This window comes from Pinus tabuliformis, chromosome 9 (genome assembly GCF_031772625.1).
Source record: "Pinus tabuliformis cultivar Carrire ecotype Pingquan chromosome 9, CPIR1, whole genome shotgun sequence".
Lineage (NCBI taxonomy): Eukaryota > Viridiplantae > Streptophyta > Pinopsida > Pinales > Pinaceae > Pinus > Pinus tabuliformis.
The window spans coordinates 1,083,419,552-1,083,438,188 of record NC_142307.1 but is presented as its reverse complement, the minus strand read 5'-3'; positions in this window follow the sequence as shown (position 1 = coordinate 1,083,438,188).

Below are 18,637 nucleotides of genomic sequence, written 5' to 3'. Positions count from 1 at the left end.
GACAAAGTTACGACCCCGAGAATTTGGTGTACCAATTTACCCAAACAAGGCCTACAATTTTTGGCGCTTCATCTCCTAGGGTTAGGTTTTTGGATGTTTAGGGTTTTTCATTGTTTCTCAATAATAATCAGGCCTTTGAGCCCCATTGTAACATGGTTTATAGGCATGTAGCACCACATCGCTTCGCAGAGATAAGCTACCATCGCCCGAGCTAGTTTATTTTTATTTCTGTATGTAAGCATATTTCAGTTATTTTATATTAATGAAATGAAGTTTTATTTCTGCTGCATCTCTATGTATATGTGTATTTCTCTATTTTGTTGTGTTCCTGCATAAGTCTAGATCACCACCAAAGTAGAATCATTATAAAGATTAGATTTAATATTGCAACCTTGACCAATTAAAACAAAAAATATTTCTTAAAATTAGTATTACTTATTATACTTAATTATTACTAGCTAGTTAAAAATTCTTGGTTGGCATCACTAAATTCATGTTAGAGTCAATAAGATGCAATATCATCATTAGGAAGCCTTGTTTGTCTAATTCAAAATAAGGAAGACCCATAAAAAACCTCTGTTGGGAACAGGATCCCCCAAGGACAGTTTTGGGGCTAAAAGCCCGTGTTTTGGGTCAAATTTTGTAATAAAGTTGTAAAGTCTCTGCATTTTCTGGTCGCGAACCACGAAGGTGTCATGAGTCATAAAGGGTTGTCCACCCTTAATTTTGTAAAATAAAGTCGGTTGTAAAGATCTACCCATGGTCCGCAAACCATGGGATTGTATAAAAAGAGCTAAGTAAGTCGGCTCTAAGTAGTTCGTAGGAGTCATAAGTTGTAAAAGAAGTCTGAGCGATAAGGAGATAATTCTAAGTTTTGAGTCTTGGTGTAGGTAGAGGTTTTGTAGCTTAGTGTGCAGAGGCCTAGGCAGAAGTCCACAGCTGAGTGCACGGACCCCTGTAGCTGTGTGCACAGGGCAGATAGATTCTGTAATCATCTCAAAATATCAATAAACAGAAGCATTTTACAAATTCTGTGTCTTTGTTTCCTATTAATTCATATTGTCATATTGGGTATGAATTTCATTTGAATGTATGTAATTACATTGGGTAATTGAACGCAAGTAAAAATATTTGTTTACGCGGCGTTAACTATGATTGTTTAGTAAGATAACTAAACACTTAAGGATAACTTGGAGACATGTTCTATACGCTGCTTTAGCAGTGCGGAAGTACTTGAACCATAGGTTAGGGCTGCACGAAGGCTAGTCGTACTCCTTCGCAGAGGTACAAAAGAGTGGAATAAAGGGCTAGATAGACAGAGCCCTAGAACTTAACGACCTGCACAAAAGCAGGAATAGGAGAATTAAACTGACATCATGACCATCTGAAGGTGCAGAAACTTGGTTCCAATATCCCCCCATACTGCTTCGGGTGAGACTTCGATCCACACTCTGCGGGCTGATGCCGAAAGGGCCAATAGTGTAGGGATTTATTTGGCTAAATAACGTTGAACTTGGGTCAGGCCCCACCAAGCCAACAAATGGTTCGATTGTCGGGACCCGAATCAGCATAAGAGATGTGTGATGTCATATCATTTGAATCCAACTAAGAAAGAGATCGGAGACTGGTTGGATAGGAAGATCCATGAAATCACGGTTCGGGAGAACAGAAATCCACGAATGACAAAGGAACAGTGGTTGGACAAGTGCCTATATACAGAAATAAATCAGATATTTTTTTGTTCCTTTCCAGTTGAGCTATACAAGTGGATCGTGAAGCTAGCAGATAGCCAAGGAAGGTGGAGACTTAACGGTCCTATTGTTTGGACCTCGGAGTTAGTACAGAGATTGGAATCATTTGAGGATAAGATCGCCCACATTGTCGATCATTGGCTCAATCGCATCATAGGAGGATTTGTGACTAAATTCGCGGTCAATACCTCAATGAGCTACAGCGAGGTGGAGTGGTTCTTTTTCAAAGGTCCGCAAGGTAAGTACTTGAAATCGTTGAATACCTGGATTAAAATGTTATTGTGCGAAAAGTAGGTTATGCAGCTACCTTGATGTTTGGAGCTACACAAAGTGGAAAAACTTACAGGAACGAAGGAAGAAAGGGTCCTGAATATAGTCCTTTAATTTCACCTCCGCGAGTTGACAAAGAGGGGGTAGCGCAGGGTTCTTCGTGAAGTGCTATTCAGTTAATAATACAAGGATTCCCACGACTTCCACCTCCACCCAAACCACCTCCAACTTCACCACCATCACCTACGACTTCACTCGTACCACCTCCACCTCCACCACAGTTCAGAATGGCAAATTCAGTGAAGCTGCCTTTTTTCAAAGGCTTGGGAAATGAGGACCTAGACCATTTTTGGTTCATTGTGAAAGTTGTGTGGGAAGCTCAGGGCGTTACAGATGATCACATGAAGAATGCAATACTAGTTAGTGCTCTGTAGGATAGCTCTCTAACCTGGTACATTAAATACTTTAATGATAACCCAAATGCTAGAGTAGCATACATCCATACCATGTTGAATAAAGAATTCAGTAGGCCTAAATCTGAGGCACAGTCGATTGTAGGGTTCAAAGAAATCACAATGAAACCAGGCGAGACACCTTGGGAATTAGATTAGAGGTTGAAGTGTAAAATCCACGAAGCTAATATGAACTTAACAGATGGACATCATAGAGAGTGGTTCATGGCTTCGCTCCTACCACACCTAAGGGTTGCGAGGACATCTAATCCTGATGATGAACAATAGAGGTTGGTTCGAAACGTTGATACAATAAAATCATGAATGCGATGACTCCGGACAATAACACTACAGAAGATAACAACTCAGGCAGAGGCCTTAGGGATTACAATGAGACTGCATGAAACACCGATGCATGATCCGAATTTGGGGGTTCAATAGATCCATGCGCAGTTGCAAAATATTTGCATCGAAATGCAGATCTTTAAGCAGGACAGGATAGCTCGACCGGAGGTGCTGGAAGAGGTATGGTGCGTGAAATGCAAGGGTCATGGGCATGACAAGGACCATTGCCCAGTATTTGCAAATTACATTGCAGGAGGGGGACTGATGCCTTTTAGGCTAGAAGTTCAAGCAAGACCAAGCGCGGGGCCTGCATTGTGGTGCGCTATAATTCAGGTGGTAGGAAAACATATGACAATAACTGTCATTTGCTACAGAATTTTGTACAAACCCCACAACAACTATTCTGAAACTTCTATAGGTCGGTAGGGCACGATGAGCGCAACTGCAGGAGTTATGAATTGATGATGGATAGAACACCCGCCTATAGGGTTCAAGCATAAACGCAACCCCCTGACCAGAGTGCAGGGATGGCGCAGGCAGTCCTTCAAGGGCAGGGATGAGGCTGAGGCAGAGGAGGACCTGGCAGAGGTTGGGGATAGCTAGTCTGCTACAATTAAGGAGGACCAGGAAACTATGCCCGTGAATGCACAAACCCAACACATCTGTCGTGCAAATATTTCACTCCGCTTGATCATGAAATGGAGGATTGTCCTATGTTGATAGAGAGGATACGCAACAAAGGGGCACTACCAGCTCAACCAACTCAGAACCTACAGATGATGAGGTCTGAGCCTCACAAAGAGGATCTGAATGTGAATATAGTGCTCCGAAGTAGAATTGCAACAAGGGATGATAAGGGTAAACAACCTGAAGACAGTGCATGGGTTCACAAAGCTCTAGTGAAGGAGGCTGAATTCGATTTGGAGCATGCACGCGAAACATTCATGGAAGCAAAGAAGAGCTTCGCTGAGGCCTCCACCTCAGGAAGCAAGGATAAGCCTGAGCAAGAGATGGACCCTTCTATGCTTACAACCTTCCTAGGTACCTGCATAAAGTTGCTACATGATAGCAAGGCTATGAAGGGATTAAAGGAGCTTATAAATAGATGCGCTGGAAACACTCTGGGTGAACCGTGTGTGGTACGAAAGATTGGAAAGCATAAAACAAGCACAAGATGGGAGATGAGGCTGACCACGCAAATAGGAGAGTACAAAATGGATCAAGTTATTTTGGATCTGGGGTTCGACACGAATGTTCTACCGAAGCAGACTTAGGAACGAATGGGAAGACACGCGTAGCAGTGGTCTTCGATTCAGTTAAGAATGGAAAATTAGCAGAAGATCATCCCCATGGGGCGGCTGAAAGGGGTGACTGTAGATATTGAAGGCGCAAGTGCGCTGGCTGACTTTGAAGTAATAGAAATTGTGGATGATAGCAACCCCTACCTTGCAATCCTTGGCATTGATTGGGCTATTGATATGAACGGGGTAATCAACCTAAAAAAGTGAAAGATGATATTTGAGAAGAAATTTCTCCATGTAATAGTACCCCTAGATCCTGCTAAAGGATCGCGTTATACTGATCCAGTCTGCGATTAGGAGAGTGACGACGATTTGGACTATATCTATAATATAACAGCACAAGACCAAGGCAAGAAGCCATTAGAAGAGAATGGCCACATAGGGGAAACTTTTGAAGGAAAGAAGGGAAGAAGCCAAAGGTCCATTGGACAAGGCAAATTACACTGTCAAGAAAATGAACATGTGTTGTCTTATTGCCATAAGCAAGGACATATTGCTGAAAGGTGTTGGACTTTGAATCCAACAATGCTTCCAAAAAATTTGAAGAAAGTGGAACAAGAGTATGGCAAGAATGGAAAGGAAGTTTCCATAATTGATGTGTTTCAGGATGATCCACATGTTGACATCGATGTGCAGTTAATGGAAGCACCTTTGGTGTGGACTAGTAAGAAATGGCTAGAGTTCTTATCCAATTAAAGTTGCATGTTTTTTGATTTGATACATTTCTTTGCTAATGGAATGCAAGTTGGAGGATGGAAAATTTGAGTATGTAGACTCACTTTATTGCAGCAAAATTATATTCATTTCAGCTTTGAAAGTACATGTACATGTGATTGAGGATCTTGTATTTATGATTGTGCTTAAGAGAAAGTTGAAGAATCGAATACATGCATGAGAATGGAATGTATGATCACAGGGATGTTGATGATTTCCTTGTATTCAAACATGTATGTGTAATTGACTTGATGGTCAATCGCTTTGTTTAAACATGCATGCAATGTCATGTCAACTTGGAAAAGTTGATTTGATCTCCAAGATTGTAAACAAGAGATAACGATGAAGTGTTTCATCTTTGTAAAAGAATCATTAAAATTCTTTTTGTACATGTTTGACTTGAAGGGTCAGATGTTTGAAAAGGAATTATTTTTGTTGACTTGTGATTTATTCGAACATTTGTACACAAGATGTAAAGACATGATGATGATTCCCATTATGTGAAATTTGTTTCTTTTGTTCAAACGATAATTTATGTCATCAACTTATTTTGTTATTCCGACATCATCTGCTGAAGAATATTTGTAGCAGCAAAGGTCACCATGGAAGTGGCTTGGAAGCTATGTTTAGTTACCTTTTGTAAATTCTAAATGAGTTCAAGGAAGACAGTTCTTAACAGGAGGACAAGCACATCCAGGAAGGAAAGTGTTGACTATCTTCGAGTTTTGGTTCAAAGGCACTAGTCATGCAAGGCAAGTGTATGGAGGCTGAAAGAAGAGGGTTTTGTAACTCTCATCTACGGTTTAGATTAGTATGTCAGTCTTTTGGGGTCCAAAAGATTCCCAATGGGGAGGACTGATTAGAAAATGATCCTCGACGAATTTTTAATGCTCAAAAATGAAAGTCAATGTATGATTTTTGAAATAATCCCATTGTGTAGATCTCTTCATTCTGAATCCAATGCAATATGAATGGGAAAAAATGGCCTTCAAACAAAGGAGATATTGTAAAATGAAAATTGCTCAATGTCCTTGGAAAAGGAGGCAATTTCATTATTTTTTAAACTATATTAAAAATTTTAATTTTTAGTATAGTGTCCACGGGCCAATCTCCGGCCACCACATGGCAGCTCGATATTGGGCCATGTGGCCCTATCTGATTGGCAGAAATTGGCTAAGTGCAAAATTTTTGAGGATCTGAGGATTCGATTCCTAGACCTCTTTTCCAAGAGCGCAACGTTTTAACCGAGCAAGATGCAAGTATAAGCTTGCATTATGGTGGTAATAATATGGTTTTATTGTAACCAAGTTGTGGATAAGTTAAAAAAAAAGGAGGGGCGGGGGGAGCCCGCCAAACTTGGTGGCTCAACCCCCGCACCCACCAAACACTCCACCAAACTAGCACGTAATGGATATACATCTATCCACTCCAATGCACCAACGCTCTATGTAAAACTGTCGTGCACCAAAGTCAACGTGCTAACTCAGCCCCATGGAGATCATAAGCCAACAAACGAAGGTTCCACTTGAAATTCAATTGATATGGTATACTATATTCAAAACTATGCATATCCACTTGGCCTCCACACAGGTAGTCAAAGTGGATCATCTTGCCAAGTATAGTGTGCGGGAAGCCATGCAGGATTGAGTTCAATCCAAAATTTAATGTGTTTACCATTAATAAAATGCAGTTCAATGGGTTGTGCCAGGTTTGGAGGGGAGGAAGTTCGACCTCTCGACCCCCCCTCCATATAGCTCAAAGTTTTCCAATGCGCCAAGGGAGATCAGACTTGTGAGCAGAGCAAACTAATAATGTTTTATTGCAGGCGTATATCAGAGCTCCGCTACATTTAGTAACACCCTGCTAATTTTGGCAAAACTGCCAAATCTAGAGGCAGTTTTAGCAGAGCAGACAGAGAAGGTTGATTCTTGGGAGGTCCAGAAGTCACCATATCATAAACGGGTCATTTTTATAGTGATTCTCATTGTCTCAATGCTCTCAACACGTTTATGCTATCAGTTTCAGTATTTGAGTTGCAGAATTTCGAAGGAGTAGTGCCATCAAGAAGCTCAAGGAAGCTCAGAGCACTAATTGAAGGAATCAAGTCCAAGGGAGCTTGGATCTGTTTGTAGCAACAGCCAGGGATAAAGATGGTATTATAATCCCATTGGTTCAATCAATAACCATTGGAGTTGAGTGTGGAACTTGTGAAAGAATTGAAGCCATAATCCCAAAGAGCCAAGTCAAATTGACAAGACCTCAAGGAGACTGATATGGATTTAAACAGGAACGCAATAAAATACAGAGATAACCATAAAGACAGATATGCAGTGGAAATAATACTTCATTTCATTACTGTAAAATACTGAAATATGCTTACAAATAGAAATAGAAATAACCCAGCTAGGGCGATGGTAGCTTATCTCTGAGAAGAGATGTGTCGGCTACATGCCTCTGAACTGTCTTACAATGAGGCTCGAAGGCCTATTTATTGTTGAGAAACAATGGAAAACCCTTAACATTCCAAAACCTAACCCTAGAAGATGAAACGCCAAACTATGGGCCCCATTTGGGTAAATTGGTACATCAACTTCCCGGGGTCATAACTTTGGCATACGATCTCCGTTTTACGCGCATGATAGCCCGTTGCAAAGATCTCTCTGAGGACTACAACGGAAAAGATGATTTTTTATCTAAAAATTCATGGAGCTAGATTTCCCAAAAAACATCGTTTAGGGCCTCAAAACGGCTCCGGAAGTTTAGGACCCGAAAAACTGCTAAAAATAGTAAACTGCACTATAATTAAGGAAACTGAAAATGTTGAGAGGAACAATGGTGGGGGTCCAGGTGGACTTTGCAGGTGGCCACCAATATCCACCTAGATCATTCCTCCCCCCTTAGGAAGCAATGGTCCCCATTGCGTTGAGTTCCTCCATGAGATGGGGAAACTTTTGCTGAACTTCGTCCCTAGTGAGCCACTTGCCATTGTGAAGGAGTTGGCCTGCTTTGACAACTCGATAAAGTTGAATATTCTGTTGGCGAGTATTCTTGATCTGTGTGTCCATGATTCGATCAGTTGCAGCTTGTTCCATGCAATCTGGATTTAATTCTGTGGGTGTGAGCTGTTCTGCAATGTCGGATGTATCTAGCAATGGTGGAAAGTATGGCCGTAGGCGGTCCACATTGAACACTGGGTGCAGGCCAAGGAATGGGGGAATGCTGAGTTCAAATGCATTGTCTCCCACAGCCTTAGTAATGGTGTAGGGACCATATCGGAGTGGTCTCAGTTTCCGATAGGCTCCAGTAAGGCGTTCCTTTTGCAAATGCAACCAGACTTTGTCGCCCACCTGAAACTTGTGTGGCACCCGATGTTGATCATGTCGCTGCTTGTACTTGGCATTTGATTTCTCCAGAATGTCATGGACCTGCTGGCGAATATGTTGGATGTGTTCAATGAAGCTGGTTGCCTTGTCTGTTTCGGACTGGACATGAGTTGAATCTGTGTGAGTAGCTGCAAGTGGCATGGCCACATCAATGGGGCATAGTGGCTGGAATCCCAAGCCCACCTGAAAAGGGTTGTGGCCAGTCGAGCTATGAAGAACTCGGTTGTAGTTGTGCTGAACATAGGGGAGGCTCTCGTCCCATGTGTGTGGATGCTTTGAGTTGTACATGCGCAGAATGTGTACAATCATCCTATTGACAACCTCTGTCTGGCCATCAGTTTGAGGATGGAAAGCTGTGGATTTAGTGAGTTTGGTGTCTAGCATTGACCAGAGGCTGGACCAAAATGTACTGAGGAACCGACTGTCCCGATCTGAGATGATAGACTGTGGGATCCCAAAGTGCACCCACACTCGTTCGAAGAAGAGTTTAGTAGTGGCTTCTGTTGTGATATTCTTCTTGCAGGCTGCCATAATGGCCATCTTCGAGAACCTGTCGACGACCACAAAAACACAGTTATTTCCATGCTTAGTGGAAGGAAGGCCTGACATGTAATCCATGGAGATGGATTCCCAAGGTCGACTAGGGGTAGGCAGCGGGTTATAGAGGCCTTGCTTCTTAATGGTCGATTTGGCAATGGCACAGGCAGTACATGATCTGATATACTTCCTGACATCTTGTCGAAGATTCGGCCAATAGAAATATGTTTGCAGTACTGCCATCGTTTTCTCGACCCCGAAATGCCCAGCAGTTTGACTATAGTGTGCTTCCCAAATCATCTTGGCACGATCACTTGAAGGAACACAAAGGTGACCTAGGTGGCATAACAGGGCATCCTGGAGGTGAAAATCTGGAACATGCTGACCCTCCAAGAGTGTCTGGTATGTGTGGCCAAATTCTGGGTCGCTTTTGTAGAGAAGTGGCCAATCAGAAGTCGCATGCCCACAAGAGTTGAGCACAGTGGTTAACGCCATGATCGGTGGTCGACTGAGGCAATCTGCAACATTATTGGTGCTACCCTTCTTATATTTGATATTCAAATGGAACTGCTGCAGGTATGTAGACCACTTCTGATGGCGATCATTCTGCAATTTCCCTTGGGTCTGTATGAACTGGAGGGGTTGGTGGTCTGTGTGGATGACCGTTTCCTTCCCCAAAATGTAATGCTTCCATTGTCGGCAGGCCTGCACAATGGAATACATCTCTTTATCATAAGTGGGATACTTCTGGACTGTGTCTGAAAGTGTTTCACTGTGATATGCCACTGGATGCCCATGTTGAGTAAGGACTACCCCAATAGCATAGTCAGAGGCATCTGTCTCGACCTCAAATGGTTGTTGTAAATCTGGTAATGCAAGCACTGGTGCCGTGCAGAGGCGATCTTTCAACTCTATGAATGCCTTCTGTTGAGATTCAGACCAAAAGAACTTTGCTTTCGCTCCTCCCTTGGTGACTTGACTCAAGGGCCAAGTGATTAGAGAGAACCCCAACACGAATCTGTGGTAGAAGTTGGCAAGACCTAGAAAGCTGCGGAGCTCTATCAGAGTGGTTGGAGATGGCCAATCCCAAATGACTTTGATCTTGGCTGGATCCACATGCACCCCCTGTTCATCAATAATGTATCCTAGATACTGAACCTGGGTCATGCCAAAAGTGCATTTCTCCAAATTGGCACATAGCTTGTGTTGCCGCAGTGTTTGGAGAACCTGTCGGATGTGGTGGAGGTGCTCTTCCCAACTCTGGCTGAAGATCAAAATGTCATCCAAGTATACCACTACAAATGAGTTGGTGAATGGCCGCAAGATGTCATCCATTAGCCTCATGAAGGTTGCAGGAGCATTCGTCAATCAAAAAGGCATAACCAACCATTCGAAAAGGCCCTCCTTGGCTTTGAAGGCAGTCTTCCACACATCAAAGGGTTTGATTGGTACCTGGTGATATCCTGACTTTAGATCGATCTTGTTAAAATATTTTTCCCCCTTTAGTTGGTCCAAGAGGTCATCAATCCGTGGGATCGGGTACCTATTACGGACAGTGATCTTGTTCAGCGCCCGATAGTCAATACAGAGTCTCCAAGTCCCATCCTTCTTTTGTACCAACACGATCGGGCTCCCACAAGGCGATGAACTCGGATGGATGTGACCTTTCTGCAGTAGCTCCTGAATCTGCCTCTTGATTTCATCGTTCTCCAGAATGGAGTGTCGATAAATTGGTCCATTGGGTAGCGGCGCACCTGGGGTCAGATCGATGGAGTGCTTGACCTGAAAGTGCAGAGGGACCCCTGCGGGGGAGGTGAAGATGTCCTCGTATTCCTCCACGACCTTGTCCATCTGTAGTTATCGTGCAGAAGGGCCCTGCATGGAGGCTATGGCCACCGTCTTCTTCTTTCCTTGAGGGCGTATCATCAGGAAAACAAATTTCCCGGTTTTGGAAATGAGCTTACTGCATTGTTTTGCAGTAATCAAAGAGATGGTGGTAGATGGTGCTACCTCTGGTATCCTGTACAACTTGTTTCTCAATGTAATAATAACAACACGGGGCCTTGATTCATACACAACATGTCGCTTCCACAAGTATGGTTGCCCTAATAATACATCACAAACTTCAAGGGGAGCAATGTCACACAATACCTCATCCGTGAAGGGCTTGATGTTGTATGGAAGGCGACACTGCTGGCTCACACGAAGATCCTGTCCTTGGTGAAGCCACCTGATGGTGTATGGTTGTGGATGTGCTGTGGTTGGTAAGCCCAACCGCTTCACGACCTCTGCCGAAATGAGATTCTTTTGGCTCCCGCTATCGACAATGAACTGTAGTGGGGAGCCCTTTACCCACATCTGGGAGTGGAAGAGACGCTCCTCCTTCTCTGGATCTTCGGGTTCATTTTTCTGGACCTTGGCGGTAGCAACAGTGGCATTGGGATCTGCATCAATGATCTGTTTTCCTTTGTCATTCCCCTTGTCGGGTTCTGACTCAAAGTCGGAACATGCATCTGATTCTGAAACCTTTAGCTCAGCCACCAGTGACTGCTTGGCCCGACACTCACTTGTGTTGTGAGTGGAGCTCTTATGGAACTCACACCATTTTCTCATGTCCTTTTTCAGCTTCGCGGCACTGTTCTTTGCTTGCAGCTTTGGCGGGTTGTCTTGGGCTGCCCCACCTTGGCTTTGTCCTTTGTTCTGTGGTTTAGGGGCACCTTTCCCTTGCTTCTGATTCGCAGATCCAAAGTCTCGCTTCCTTTGTTTCAACTTCTGCTCGATCTTGACAGCATATCGATATGTTGTGCCAAGTGAGGAGATGTTCAGGAATTCTATTTCTTCCTGGATGTACTTATGCAGGCAGCCGCGATATTTGAGTATCAAATGCTACTCCATATCCTTGATTCCCAACTTTGTGCGAAGGGTATGGAAAAGATTGGTGAACTCCGGCACGTCTTGGTCCCTTCCCTGTCGCAGCGTGGTCCACTTTATGTATTCATCCTCATAGCTTCCGACAGGGTAGTACTACTCCTTGATGGCATCTCGGAATGAATTCCAGGTGGGTGCGGCTGAAAATAGTGAGCCGGTATTTTCATCCTTCTGTTCGCAGTAGGTTTCCCACCAGTCTTTGACGTGGGGGGCTGCTTTGAGAAGAGAAAAAACAATCTTTTCCCGACTCGAAAATTCATGAACAGAAAAATAACCCTCTAGCAGACTTAACCATTTATCTATGACATCCGCGTCTATCTGACCCTCGAATATGGGGATTTCAAAATTAACTTGTACCTTAAAGGGCGTGGCGTTTCCAGAGTAGCTGCTGGAAGCCGATGTGTCACCTCTAGGTAGCCGCTGAAGGATCTGGGCAAAACTATCCATCATCGCGTTCCATTGTCGCTTGAGGGCTTCTTCGAGCAAGATTTTGATAGGATCTCCTGCTCCCTCGTCTTTCTTCTCATCCGCCATGGGAGGTCGTCGGGATTTGCGAGGCTGGTCTCGCAAAGGTTTGACCAGTTCAAGCCCTAACTCCTTATATCCCGACCTCGTTGGGGACATGCAAAGAAAAACAAAGAAAAAACAGACCACTCTGATACCACTGATCCGGATTTAAACAGGAACGCAATAAAATACAGAGATAACCATAAAGACAGATATGCGGCGGAAATAATACTTCATTTCATTACTGTAAAATACTGAAATATGCTTACAAATAGAAATAGAAATAACCCAGCTAGGGCGATGGTAGCTTATCTCCGAGAAGAGATGTGTCGGCTACATGCCTCTAAACTGTCTTACAATGAGGCTCGAAGGCCTATTTATTGTTGAGAAACAATGGAAAACCCTTAACATTCCAAAACCTAACCCTAGAAGATGAAACGCCAAACTATGGGCCCCGTTTGGGTAAATTGGTACATCAACTTCCCGGGGTCGTAACTTTGGCATACGATCTCCGTTTTACGCGCATGATAGCCCATTGGAAAGATCTCTCTAAGGACTACAACGGAAAAGATGAATTTTTATCTAAAACATTGCGGAGCTAGATTTCCCAAAAAAGGTCGTTTAGGACCTCAAAACGGCTCCGGAAGTTTAGGACCCGAAAAACTGCTAAAAATAGTAAACTACGCTATAATTAAGGAAACTGAAAATGTTGAGAGGAACAATGGTGGGGGTCCAGGTGGACTTGGCAGGTGGCCACCAATATCCACCTAGATCAGAGACGTAGGCCACAAGAGTTGGGTGAACTCCTAGATTAAATTTGTTATCTTATGTGGATGCTTATTTTCTGCATTATTTATTGTTATGTGTTTAATATCAGTTTTAGAAAATGAACTTAAAGCATTTAATTAGTTAATGAAAAACAAATACGTACACGTATCCCAAGTTCTTAATTCCGCAAATTGTCAACATAAGCTAGATCGTGAGCTTTGTTTAAGTTTTGAAGTGGGAGGTTATTTAACAATAACGAGTTGTTAAACCCCAATTTCAGATCAGGTGGTATCAAAGCCAGGTTTCTTCATTGACAGAGTAAAATATTTCTTGTTTGAAAGTTGTCCAAATAGTTAAATTCTACTGTTTGATTGTTTGTAAACTGACTATTGCTTGAGTTTGCAAGGTGAAGGGAAAACTATTGAAAAGTTAAGTCCAGGAGAGGACAAGAGGGAAGAAGGTATGAAGGCATTCTCCTTACCCAAAGGACCTCAAGGCAACCCTTGAAGCATAAGAGGGTTTGTTTACAAAAGGCTTCTTGAATAAGAATTTGATTCTACTGCCATTTAGTTCAGAAATTTTTCATTAGTTCTTTGAAAGATTTGTGAATTTTGTTGAATTTCTTTTGTTCATTTTTATGATGACAACTTCTACAAGTGAATATTCCAAATCCTCCTCTTTCACAATATTCCTTAATGAAGACACGAAGCAAGAATTTTTCATCATGATGGATGTGGTGAGAGAAATGAGCATCGAACTTCGAGAGCAGTTCAATTCCATGAAGGAAGAGAAGCAGTTGCTTTGTGACAAATTCCAAGAAATGGAGAATCAACTTCATATTCAAAATATGGATTTGGAAAGGATGCATGAGTTGGGGACACAGCTCATTTTTGCCAAAGAATCCTTAGTCAAGTATCATCTTAAAGAAGAGGTAAACAATTCTAGTTTGTCTTCAATTTCCTCTAAGAATGTTTATGTTGGTTCTTTTGAAAAATATACCAGAGGCATAGTGTCCAAGTTAATGTCCAAAATGGGCTATGAAGGAAAAGGATTGGGAAAACATGCACAGGGTATTGTTGAGCCAATAATGGTTGAGGAAAGACCTAAGTATTTGGGTCTTGGCTATGGACAATCTTGTGGAGAAAGTTCCAAAGTAGTCATGAAGGCAATTGAAACAGTTCCTAGAAGGTGTTTCATTTCAGGTTCCCTACCTCAAGTTTGTAAATATTGTATTCTCAGGGAATGCATTTGTTTGAAACATCATTTGCAGGAAGAAGGTGTACATAAGCATACACTTGAACCAGAAAGTTGTGAAAGCTCTAAAACCATTGAAGGGATTGATGGTGTTCCAAAGGGAGCTACTTCTTCATTTGATTCACCTCCTCATGAAGGCAATGAAGGTGAAAGAGAAAGGTATAAATCTAATTTCCGTCACACTTATTTTGATTATGTTAAGCATGGAAAATTTCCACATAAGCATTGGAAAAGAATTGCATGTTCCTTTTGTGGTTTGGTTAACCATAGTGTTTCTAGATGTTGGAAGAGAATGGCCACATACAGGAAAATTTTGAAGGAAAGAGGCCAAGAAGCCAAAGGTCCATTGGACAAGGAAAATTATGCTATCAAGAAAATGAACATGTGTTGTACTATTGCCATAAGCAAGGACATATTGCTGAAAGGTGTTGGAATTTGAATCCAGCAATGCTTCCATAACATTTGAAGAAAGTGGAAAAAGAGTATGGCAAGAATGGAAAGGAAGTTTCCATAATTGATGTGTTTTAGGATGATTCACATGTTGACATTAATGGGAAATTAATGGAAGCACCCTTGGTGTGGATTGGTAAGAAATGGCTAGTGTTCTTATCCAAGTAAAGTTGCATGTTTTTTTATTTGACACATTTCTTTGCTAATGGAATGCAAGTTGCAGGATGGAAAAGTTGAGTATGTAGACTTACTTTATTGCAGCAAAATTATATTCATTTCAATTTTAAAAGTACATGTACATGTGATCAAGGATCTTGTACTTATGATTGTGCTTAAGAGAAAGTTGAAGAATCGAATGCATGCATGAGAATGGAATGTATGAACACATGGATGTTGATGATCTCCTTGTATTTAAACATGTATTTGTAATTGACTTTATGGTCGATCATTTTGTTTAAACATGCATGCAATGTCATGTCGACTTGGAAACGTTGATTTGGTCTCCAAGATTGTAAAAGGGAGATAATGATGAAGTGTTTCATCTTTGTAAAAGAATCATTAAAATTATTTTTGTACATGTTTGAATTGAAGGGCCAAATGTTTGAAAAGGCATGATTTTTGTCGACTTGTGATTTAGTCGAACATTTGTACACAAGATGTAAACACATGATGATGATTCCCGTCATGTGAAATTTTTTTCTTTTGTTGAAACAAGAATTTATCTCATCAAGTTATTTTCTTCTTCCGACATCGTTTGCTGAAGAAGATTTGCAACAACAAAGGTCGCCATGGAAGTGGCTTGGAGGCTATGTTCAGTTACCTTCTGTAAATTCTGAACGAATTCAAGGAAGACAGTTCTTAACAAGAGGACAAGCACATCCAAGAAGAAAAGAGTTGACTATCTTCGAGTTTTGGTTCAAAGGCACTAGCCATGCAAGGCAAGTGTATGGAGGTTGAAAAAAGAAGGTTTTGTTTCTCTCATCTATTGTTCAGTTCAGTATATGAGTCTTTTGGGGTCCAAAAGATTCCCAATGGGGAGGAGTGATCAGAAAATTATCCTCGATGAATTTTTAGTGCTAAAAAATCAAATTCAATGGATTCTTTTGGAAATAGTCCCATTGCATAGATCTCTTCATTCTGAATCCAATGCAATTTGAATGGGCAAAAATGGCCTTCAAATGAAGGAGATATTGTAAAATGAAAATTGCCCAATGTCCTTGGAAAAGGAGGCAATTTCATTAGTTTTGAAACTATATTAAAAAATTTAATTTTTAGTATAGGGTCCATGGGCCAATCCACAGTTACCACATGGCAGCTTGGGATAGGGCCACGTGGCCCTATCTGATTGGAAAAAATGGGCTAAGTGCAAAATTTTTGAGGATCCGAGGGATTCAATCCCAAGACCTATTTTTTAAGGGCGCAACGTTTATCGAGTAGGATGCAAGTCGAAGCTTGTATTATGGTGGTAATAATATGGTTTTATTGTAACCAAGTTGCAGATAAGTTATAAAAAAAAGGAGAGTACGGGGAGCCTACCAAACTTGGCGGCTCAATCACCGCACCCACCAAACACTCCACCAAACTAGCATGTAATGGATATACATATATCCACTCCAATGCACCAGTGCTCTATGTAAAACTACCATGCACCAAATTCAACGTGCTAACTCAGTGCCACAGAGATCATAAGCCAACAAACGAAGGTTCAATTCGAAATTCAATTGATATGGTATACTATATTCAAAACTATGCATATCTGCATGGCCTCCACGCAGGCAGTCATAGTGGATCATATTGCCAATTATAGCACGCAGGAAGCCACACAGGCCTGAGTTCAATCCAAAATTTAATGCGTTTACCATTAATAAAATGCAGTTCAAAGGGATGCGCTTGGTTTGGAGGGAGGAGGTTTGACCTCTCAACCTCCCCTCCATATAACTCAAAGTTTTCCAATGCGCCAAGGGAGATCACACTTGTGAGGGGAGAGAACTAATAATGTTTTATTGTAGGTATATATCATAGCTCCGCTACATTTAGTAGCACCTGGTGATTTTGGCGAAACTGCCAAATCTAGAGGCAGTTTTAGCAGAGCAGACAGAGAAGGTTGATTCTTGGAAGATCCAGAAGTCACCATCTTAGAAAGAGGTCGTGTTTATAGGTGATTCTCATCGTCTCGATGCTCTGAACACGTTTATGCTATCACTTTCAGTATTTGAGTTGCAGAATTCCGAAAGAGTAGTGCCATCAAGAAGCTCAAGGAAGCTTAGAGCACTAATTGAAGGAATCAAGTCCAGGGGAGCTTGGATTTGTTTGCAGCAACAGCCAGGGATAAAGATGGTATTCTAAGCCCATTGATTCAGTCAATAACCATTGGAGTTGAGTGTGGAACTTGTAAAAGAATTGAAGCCATAATCCCAAAGAGCCAAGTCAAATTGACAAGACCTCAAGGAGATGTAGCCCACGAGAGTTGGGTGAACTCCTATATTAAATTTGTTATATTATGTGGATGCTTATTTTCTGCATTATTTACTGTTATGTGTTTAATATCAGTTTAATAAAATGAACTTAAAGTATTTAATTAGTTAAAGACAAACAAAGACGTACACCTATCTCAAGTTCTTAATTCTGCAAATTGTCAACATAGGCTAGATCCTGACCTTTGTTTAAGTTTTGGAGTGGGAGGTTCCTGTAAGCATAACAAGTTGTTAAACACCCATTTCAGATCAGGTGGTATCACAGCTAGGTTTCTTGATTGACAGAGCAAAATATTTCTTGTTTGAAGGGTGTTCAAATAGTCAAATTCTATTGTTTGATTGTTTGTAAACTGACTATTGTTTGAGTTTGCAAAGGTGAAGGGAAAGCAACTGAAAAGCCAAGTCCAAGAGAGGAAAATAAGGAAGAATGTCTTAAGGCATTCTCCTTAACCAAAGGACCTCAAGGAAACCCTTGAAGCATAAGAGGGTTTGTTTACAAAAGGCTGCTTGAATAAGAATTTGATTCTACTGCCATCTAGTTCAGAAATTTGTCATTAGTTCTTTGAAAGATTTGTGAATTTTGTTGAAGTTATTTTGTTCGTTTTTATGATGAAAAATTCTACAAGTGAGTTTTCCAAACCCTCCTCTTTCACAAGATTCTTTGATGAACACATGAAGCGATATTTTTTCATCATGATGGATATGGTGAGAGAAATGAGCACCAAACTTCGAGAGCAGTTGAATTCCATGAAGGAAGAGAAGCAGTTGCTTTTTGACAAATTTCATTTAATGGAGAGTCAACTTCATATTCAAAATATGGATATGGAAAGAATGCATGAGTTGGAGACACAGCTCCTTGTTTCCAAAGAAGCCTTAGTCAAGTACCAGCTTGAAGAAGAGGTAAAAAATTCTAGTTTGTCTTCAATTTCATCTAAGAATGTTTATGTTGGTTCTTTTGAAAAACATACCAGAGGCATAGGTCCAAGTTAATGTACAAAATGGGATATGAAAGAAAAGGATTGAGAAAACATGCACGGGGTATTGTTGAGACAATAATGGTTGAGGAAAGGCCTAAGTATTTGGGTCTTGGCTATGGACAATCTTGTGGAGAAAGTTCCAAAGCAGTCATGAAGGCAACTGAAATAGTTCCCAGAAGGAGTTTCATTTCAGGTTCCCTACCTCAAGTTTGTAAAGATTGTATTATTGGGGAATGCAGTTGTTTGAAACATCATTTGCAGGAAGAAGGTGTACATAACCATACACTTGAACCAGAAAGTTGTAAAAGCTCTAAAACCATTGAAGGGATTGATGGTGTTCCAAAGGGAGCTACTCCTTCATTTGATTCACCTCCTCATGAAGGTAATGAAGGTGAAAGAGAAATGTATAAATCTGATTTCCATCACACTTATTTTGATTATGTTAAGCATGGAAAATTTCCACATAAGCATTGGAAAAGAATTGCATGTTCCTTTTGTGGTTTGGTTAACCGTAGTGTTTCTAGAT